We start from the raw sequence: 9,573 nt of genomic DNA, 5'->3' as shown, positions 1-9,573 counted from the left end.
CAGGATGGCTAAGCTTCGTCTCTCCTACTTTGGACATATTGTCCGGAGGAAACAATCGCTGGAGAAGGATGTCATGCTGGGTAGGGTGGAAGGTCAGAGAAAAAGAGGAAGACCCCCAATGAGATGGATCAGCCAGGTGGCATCATTGATGGACTCAAATGTGTCAGCGGTAGTGAGGTTGGCCCAGGATTGAACATTGTTTCGTTCTGCTGTGCATGGGGTCGCTATGAGTCCGTTCTGACTCGATGGCACCTGACAACAACAACAACAAATATTAAGAAATAGTTTGTCACTCCTTTTTCCTAGTCTGTCTTTGTCTGGAATCTCATCTGAAACCTGTCCACCATGGGTGACCCTGCTGGTATTTAAAATACTCGTGGCATAGCATCCAGAATCACAGCATCTCACAAATCACAACAGTATGACAAACTGACAGATGAGTGGTGGAGACTGGAGCGAAGGGAGAATAACTTACTGGCTTGAGAGTAGATAAGGTAACTCAGGTGATGTTATTGTGGTTAAGTGCCGTCGAGTCGGTTTCGACCCATAGCTACCCTGTACAGGGTTTCCGAGGCTGTAAATCTTTACGGGAGTAGAACACCTCATCTTTCTCCCGCGGAGTGGCTGGTAGTTTTGAACTGCTGGCCTTATAGAGAAGGCAAAAAACAACAAGAAGTAGGTTGACAGAAGAAAGATAAAGATATGTGAAGACATAGGAGAGGAATGCAAGTGTTATAGGGGATTGAGGTTAATACTGTTATATACACAACTCTTCAACAACAGTGTTTATGGATTGTCTATAGACAGATACACAGGCTGAACAAGTATGGGTGGGAGAGGAAGGTATATTCTCAAATATATAAGGGTCTGACTGTGGTTATTTGTACTTGGATTTTAACCTTTACAGCAAACACACCTATTGATGTGGAGGAGCATGTTGTTAATAAGTGCCATTGAGTCAATTCTGACTCATAGCTGCCCTGTATAGGCTTCTGAGGAGTAGCTGGTGAATTTGAACCACCAACTTTGCAGTTCAAATCGACCTTGTGGTCCAGTGCTTATCCTATAGCATCACACCAGGATTATGTGGAGGAGCATACAGGGGTAAAATTATGAAAACTTCTTAGACATTACCAAATATCTTAAAATAATGAATTTCTGGGCCTGCAGGTTCAGGATCATAGCCTTAGAGGTCACCAATGTCATCTGGCATACCATATTCCACAAAGATAACCTTCTGCATCCTACAATGGTGAGCTAAGTCTGGGATCTTAAAAGCTCATGAGTGACCATCTAAGGTGCAACTACTGGTATCTTCTTTTGTGGTAAAAAGAAGGATGATGAAAACTGATATTGCTTGGAATTAGCCAGTCCAATGGGCCATTGGAACCCATGCACTTCAGTCGTCACATCTCTGAAACCACAAGCACTAAATGGTGCCTGGATACTACTACCAACTGCTTTGTAAAAAGGATAATGTTAGAAGGCCCTGGATAGAGGGGGAGATAACGTGTAACATAACTCAAAGTTATATATTATAAAAATGATCAGGCTAACTGGTAAGAAAGAGACTAGAGGAACCTAAGACTATGGACTTCAGGTCTGGAATGGAACTCACCCTTATGATCCAATTTTTAGCCAAGCAGTAAGTAGGTAGGTCTACAGGGAGACAATAACACTATAAAGTATGTTGTCAAGTGCCAGCGAGTCAATTCCAACCAATAGCAACCCTGTATAGAGTTTTCAAGAAGTGACTGGTAAGCTTGAACTGCCAACTTTACAGTTCAAATCGATTTTGCAGTCCAGTGCATTAGCCCACAGCACCACATGCACACCATGAAATTGTCAACTATTCAAGATCTAAAGGGAAACATTTACCAAAGGACAAAGATAAGAAAGATTGGAAGGAAGGTGGAATGGAAATGAGACTCACTGGGAGGAAGTGGGATAATTGTTGCTACATGAAGAGGATTTCAAAATTCTATCCTGGTGTGGTGCTGTGGGTTAATGCGCTGGACTGAAAGCCAGTGCTAACCGCAAGGTTGGCAGTTCAAGCTCACCAGCCACTCCTCAGAAACCTTATACAGGGTCACTATGAGTTGAAACCAACTCAATGACACTTAACAACAACAACAACATCATGTGCTCTTGGAGATAATTTCTATCACCAGTTCATATTTTATAAATACTGATTCTTCCTGTTTCCAACTTCAGCATTCCAGTCACCAATAATTATCAATGCATGTTTGATCAATTTCAGATAGAAGTTGGTAGAATTCTTCAATTTTATCAACACTGGCTTTAGTGGTTGGTGCATAAATTTGAATAATGTGATATTAGATGGTTTTCCTTTTTGTTGTTGTTGTTATGTGCTGTTGATTCAGTTTCAACTCATAGTGACCCTGTATTGGGTTCCTGAGAAGCTGCAGGTGAGTTTGAATTGCAAAACTTTTCATTCAAACTGACCCAGTGCTTAACCTATAATGTCACACCAGGACTCCATGTAGGTATATGGATAGTATACCTATCACAGACTATATCGATCTAGAAAAGTTCTTTATACAATGAATGTGACACTATTCTTCAGTTTGTCATTCCTGGCATAGTAAACTATAGGATTGTCCTATTTAAAAATAGCTGATACCAGTCCATTTCAGCTCACTAATGCCAAGGATAGCTATCTTTATGCATTCCATTTCATTTTTGATGACTTCTAATTTTCTTAGATTCATACTTTTATATATTCCAGGTTCCAATTATTAATGGATGTTTTCAGCTATTTCTTCCCATTTTGAGTTTTGCCTGATCAACAAATGAAGATCTCCAAAACTTTATTCCTTTCAAGTCATTAAAGTCAACTCTACTTTGAGGAAGGAGCTCTTCCTCAGTTGAAATTTGAGTACCTGTCAACTTGAGGGCCTCATATTCAGGCACTGGATACGACACTGTTCTGCTGCTATTTATAATGTTGTTAGTGGCTAACCCAGAAGTGGTTCACCTCTTCATCCTAGTCTGTCTTATTCTAGAAGCTTTGCTGGAATCTGTCCACCATGAGTGACTCTGTTGTAATTTCAAATATTGGTGGTATAGTTTCCATCATCACAGCAACACATAAGCCTTCACACGATGACAAATTGATAGACAAGTGGAGTATGTGTGTGTTACAGGAGGGGATTCTGTTATGGAATAAATTAGTCTCCCTACTCAGGTGGTATAGGATAACTGTGATAGAGGCATACAGTTCCTGAAATGATCATTGAGGTGCTGTTATTAGAAGTGCAAGTGGGTAGACATAGAATAAAGATTGCTTACTAAAAATGGTAAAGAGCCCGGGTGGCACAGCGGACTATTCATTGCATTGCTAACTGCTAGGTCAGCAGTTCAAACCCACTATCTGCTCCTTAAGAGAAAGATGAAGCTGTCTTGTTCCTGTAGACTGGAAATGCAAAGGGACAGTTTTGCTCAATTCTATATGGTCATTGTAAGTCCAAATCAACTTAAAAGCAGTGGATACTATAAGTGATTAGTATATAGTTAAACAAGCACAAAATATAAGATTACTGAACATCAGTGGAGCACAAATGAGGCCCAAATAATGGCAAAAATATATATGCAGGTTTTGAGATGCTCTTAAACATGCTCAACTGAGAGGCTATTAAGACTAGAGACCCACTGACATAGCTGTCCCTACATATCTGATTGTCTGCAATAAGAACATTATGAAATTGCTCCTAAATTATTGAGGAACTTAGAGAATGTTGCTGAAGATTTGTATTAGAATGGGATATAGAAAGAATCGTCAGAAGAAAGTAGTTTGTTTTTACTCTTAACTCTCTTCAGGATATGAAAGAGTAAGTGGCCATATTTCAAATTGAATTGAGATAAAATTAAATCAGATAAAGTTTAATTTGTATTTGTAACTTCTGTGTGCACAGATATGTGATACTATAATTGCTCCCTTCCCTACAGTCTACACATGACCTGTAGACACAAAGTAAAATATGTGTCTTTGGGGGAGATGATTGTACTCTGTGAGACCTGAAACATTTATTGTTTTATTTTAGTGGGGTAAAGGAATAAGGATTGTTCTCTGATGTTTCTGTGTGTGTTCTTTAACACAGTCATTGTAGCTTGCTAGTATGTTAACTCCTAGAGAGAAGTATTTCATGGTTCTTTTCCCATGATGCAAAGTAGGCCATGCATGGATACAGTTGTAACATTACACCCTGGGGCAAGAGCCTAACTTCTGAGAACCCTGGCTGCTGCTGTTGTTTGCTGTTCTATTTACCTCTGTCCTATTTGTTCTGAGAGTAGTCAACTATTGCCCATGCCATTAGAACAGTCTCTGATCTGTGCTAGGCTCCTAATTGTCCATCACATTAATAACTTGTGAACATGGTGGTTGTTGTTGTTAAGTACCATAGAGTCAGTTCTGACTCATAACGGTTCTGTATAGGGATTCTGAGGACTGTCTGGAGCTCGAACCACCAACATTGCGGTTCAAATGACCTTGCAGTCTAGCATATTTGCCCACAGCACCACATTGTAGTACATGCTCATTTTTACTGTATTGTTATTTGGTTGAAATGGGATTCCATTTTAAACACTGTAGTGACAGTAAATCAGCAATTTACTAATTAGTATTATAAAGTTGTTATTGTTGTTAAGTGCCATTGAGTCATTTCCAACTTATAGAGAACCTGTATAGGGTTTCCAAGGAGCAACTGGTGAATTTGGACTGTTGACCTTATAGTTTGAACCAACCTTATGGTCCAATGATTATCCTATAGCACTACACCAGGACTCTAATATTATTAAGTAAGCATTAATCAATAGATATCGAGTATATTGTTGTCGTTTTTATTAAGTGCTGTAGAGTAAATTCCTACTCATAGTGACCCTGATTAGGGTTTCCTAGGAGCAGCTTGTATGCTTGAACCACTGACCTTTTGGTTCACAATCTAGTGCTTATCCTTCAGTTCCACACTAGAACTCCATCTAATGACTGTTGTTGTTGTTGTTAAGTGTTGTCGAGTTAGCTCCAACTCATAGTGACCCTGTATAGGTTTTTTTTTTTTTTTTTTTTTTTAACATTTTCTCCAAATATTCAACTAATAAATCACTTGTGTAGGCCTTTTGTTGAGTGGAATCAAGAACAAAGAACTGAAGATTTGTTGCTGTGAAAACAAATCTGTGGTACAGTAGTACAAGTCTTGGGCAATAAGCATAATCTGATGAATCAAGCTAAGAAGTTGATAATGTAATGACTTTGTGTGTGTGTGTGTGTGTGTGTGTGTATAAATCCACAAGCCAGCCAACCCAAGAGCAACTGAGATACCTAATTTGTTCAATTGACATTTTTAGATAGTAATTAGAAACTACATTTCCAACAGCCCACAGAAATTCTTTAAAAAAAATTATAGGAAGAAATTAAGTTGATGTCCAAAGAGCCATTTATTCAGCTCAATTTCAGCACACCAAGGGAAAAAAACAAAAAACAGCCATGACCATCACAGGTGAAAACAAAATGAATGTCATTGGAATTAGTATTTTTTTTCTCCCACTGAGGTATAAAATCTATATAGGAATCTGATACTATACTATAACAAATTATACTTTTCTTATAGTTCTGATTTGATTTTCTTTAAACCCTGTTTAATATAGTTTTTAAAAATTATTATTGTGGTAAAATGTTGTTTTCATGATACTGAATCTGGCTCCAATTCTTTTTGTTTATTTTTTCTATCAGTATTTCATATACCAGCTACCAGTTCTAATCAGGAAAACAAAACAAACAAATCTTGGGATTGTTTTCACAAGGACAGCACATTGAGTAGGAGTGACAGATGAGCAAGTAAACTGTCAATGGTGCAGTGCTCAGAGAGTAGTCTTCTTGATTGCTTCATTGTCTGGATCTGCCTTGCACTGGTTCTGGATGAGACACTTTCCACCTTGTAAACATCCGTGTGCACAGTCTCACTGCTATGCCGTGTCACATCCATGGACAGGAAGGCTGGTTCACAGCTCATGAAAAGCTAGAGGAGCCTTTGAATGGCTGATAAACCTTATATCCCACAGAGCGGGAGAGCAGTTTTCCCTTTTTAGTACTTAAGAAGGTAGCAGAAATGTATGCTGAGGTAACCTAGTCAATCTATAATGTTATTTTATTTTTCTTTGTAAATTTGGTCTCAGAATATTTCTGGAAGTGACATTTCGAAGAAGCCACTGCTGGGACTGGCTTCCATTGCAGTCTCTAATGCTGGGCACCTGGCTTTCCTCTTCTGAGGCTTTATCCAGGCACTGGTTACTGTTCACATGCTGTAGGGTTAATTTCACTAGGTCATACTTCCAGAATTAGTTGCCTTTTAGATGGTGGCATTTGAGCATTGTGACAGGGCCATTAAGTTTGGAAACATCCAAACAAAGGTCATCTGTTTTAATGTCTTTGTTGGCAGTATAAGAGAAAACCTGGTTAATTTAATGTCTCTTCCATGACAGTTAACAATCTCAACTTTCTCATTTTCCTTTCCAACCATGTTGTCAAGACACTGATTTGTTTCTACATTTCTTATCTCTTTCAAAGAGGAATAATGATGTGGGATTTGAGATTCAGAATAAATATTCTCTAGGTACCAAGAGAAAGGTTTGCATTGTAGTTTGTGTATTAGACCAAGTCTCAATGAGATATCTCCATAATCTACCTTTGTACAGGAAATGGTATAGAAGAAACTCTTGAATTCATCAATCCAAAATTCTGTAAATCGCCTGTTATTTTTATTGATAATCTGCCCTGTGCCTCCTGGAAAGGTGTAAGGTATAGCTTTCCAAAGCACGTGTCCAACATGTGAGCACATAACAGTTTCCAAAGTACCTCCACATTTCCAGATCCTAAATGAAATTTCTAGGTTTTCTCCTCTCCAAATATCCATTCCAACATCATATGTTCCAATTTCCTGAAAGGAATCTCTGTCTACTGAAAAAAGACATTGTTGGTGTTCTAACAGGAAGAGTCTGATCCCCTTTTCTTCTGTCCATTTCCCTTTAGGGGACAGGATACCAGTGAAAATTGAGCTTCCAGTTGAATCCACCATAGGTTATATCAGAGCCTGACATGGTCTCAAAAGTATCATCGCTAATCCCATCCATAATAGGACACACTACTGTTCTCCTGTCATGTTTGATCCTGGCCAGGAGAGGCTCCAGCCATCCCCCTGTGCACTCACAATGAGTATCTAAGAAGGTAATCATTTGGCTTCTAGATATAGCAGCTCCTTTTAATTTTGCTTGGATAAACCCAGAACATTGTTCCATTCAAATCATGTGAACTGGTACTTTTAACTTTTTTACATAACTCTCTAGGATCTTTACAAAAAGTTTCTCTCACCGACATCATCTACCAGAACAATTTCTTCCAGCATGTGTCATGGTGAGCGGTTAATGGACAGTTCACAGAAGTGTGCTCCAAGCCTCATTATGGAAACACTTGTTGTAGGGAGCATATCTGGATACAGCTTTGTTTTACACCCTTCTAACCTAACATATGGTATTGGCTATTTTGAATAAGATGACCACATTGTTTACTATGCCAGAAATGACAAATTAAAGAGGAATGGTGTTGCATTCATTGTCAAAAAGAACATATCCAAATCAGTCATGAGGTACAACACTGTCTGTGATAGGATACTATCATGTGCCTACAGGGAAGCCCAGTTAATACCATTATTATTCAAATTTATGCAACAACCACTAAAGCCAGTGAGGATGAAATAGAAGAATTCTACCAACTTCTTCAATTTGAAATTGATCAAACATGCAATCAAGATTTATTGATCATTACTGGTGATTAGAATTCAAAGGTTGGGAGCAAAGAGGAAGGATCAGTAGTTGGAAAAAATGGCCATGGTAATAGAAATGATACTGGAGAACACATGATAGAATTCTGAAAAATCAATGATTTTGTTCATTTCATATACCTTCTTTAGACAGCATAACAGATGCCTATACACATTGAACTCACCAGATGGAATATGTAGCAATCAAATTGACTACATCTGTGGAAAGAGATGATGGAAAAGCTTCATATCATCAGTGAAAACAAGGCCAGGGGCAGACTGTGGAACAGACCATCAATTACTCATATGCAAATTCAAACAGAAGCTGAAGAAAATGAAAACAAGTCCATGAGAGCCAAACTATGACCTTGAATATATCCCACCTGAATTTAGAGATCATAAGAACATATTTGATATGTTAAACACTAAAGACCGAAGACCAGAAGAGTTGTGGGATGACATCAAGAACATTATACATGAAGAAAGCAAAAAGTCATTAAGAAGACAAGGAAGAAGGAAAAGGTCAAAATGGATGTCAGAAGAGATCCTGAAATTTGCTGTCCAGGGTAGAGCTGCTAAAGTAAATGGAAGAAATGAGGAGATACAAGCGCTGAACAGAAAATTTAAAAGATCAGCTTGAGAAGATAAAGCCAAATATTACAACAAAATGTGCAAAAATCTGGAATCAGTAAACCAAAAAGGAAGAACACGGTCAGCATTTCTCAAGCTGGGGGAACTGAAGAAAAAATTCAAGCCTCGACTTTCGTTATTCAGAGATTCTCTGGGCAAATTATTGAATGATGCAGAAAGCAACAAGAGAAGATGGAAGGATGTATATTCAGAATTCTTAACTGTGCTCATGAGGAATCTATACCTGGACCAAGAGGCAGTTGTTGGAACAGAACATAGGAACACTGAATGATTTAAAATTAAGAAAGGTGTGTGGCAAGGTTGTAGTCCTTATTCAACCTGTAAACTGAGCAAATAATCCGAGAAGCTGGGTTATATGAAGAAAAACGTAGCATCAGGATTGGAGGAAGACTCATTAACAACCTGCGATATGCAGATGATATAGCTTTGCTTGCTGAGAGTGAAGAAGACTTAAAATATTTACTGATGAAGATCAAAGAGCACAGAGAACAAACAAGATGGCAGCTCAGGTAGAAGTGCAGTGAGGAGCTCTGCTGGCAAAAACAGAATACCCGACCAAACAGTCTCAGGAGATGGTGCCAGAACCCTGAAACACATATAAAGGGTTCTACTACTCATGCACACAGATCTCCTCAAAATTTAAAGAGACAGTTTCCACTTAAAACCAAATGTCCACAGCTGGCCCTGAATTGTTTATAACTAGAAAAAAGGCCTGAATGGGGATTGTGGAGCGAGACAGGCAGATTAAAAAGGAAATAGGCCAAGAATGAAATCTTAAGTTACATCAAAATGACAAACAGTGACATCTTGAAATGAGTGAAAAGGGAAGCCCATTTCCTGATCACATCTACCTAGAGGCAATCAGAAAGCTCAAAAAATACCAAAATACACACCCATCTAAGTATTAAGGCCACATATAATTCCTTAATATTTCCAAAAAACAGAAGCAGATGACTATATTGGCACATGTCCAGAAACGAGATAAAGTGACTGAGGCAAATGAGCTGGAAGGAGACCTACACTCCATACTGGAAGATGGGCAGGCTTTGGAAATGCCAGAGAAGGAATTCAGAAAAATGATTATAAAATG

General features: G+C 38.5%; 1 pseudogene; it reads right to left on the bottom strand.

Moving 5' to 3' along the window:
* Window positions 1–7,035, bottom strand: part of LOC102817231 — a 23,428-nt pseudogene extending 16,393 nt beyond the window's left edge.
* Between the last annotated feature and the right edge of the window lie 2,538 nt (window positions 7,036–9,573).

This window comes from Chrysochloris asiatica, unplaced genomic scaffold, assembly GCF_000296735.1.
Source record: "Chrysochloris asiatica unplaced genomic scaffold, ChrAsi1.0 scaffold00318, whole genome shotgun sequence".
Taxonomy (NCBI): domain Eukaryota; kingdom Metazoa; phylum Chordata; class Mammalia; order Afrosoricida; family Chrysochloridae; genus Chrysochloris; species Chrysochloris asiatica.
Note: the sequence above shows the minus strand (reverse complement) of the source record. Positions and strands in the feature narration are given on the sequence as shown.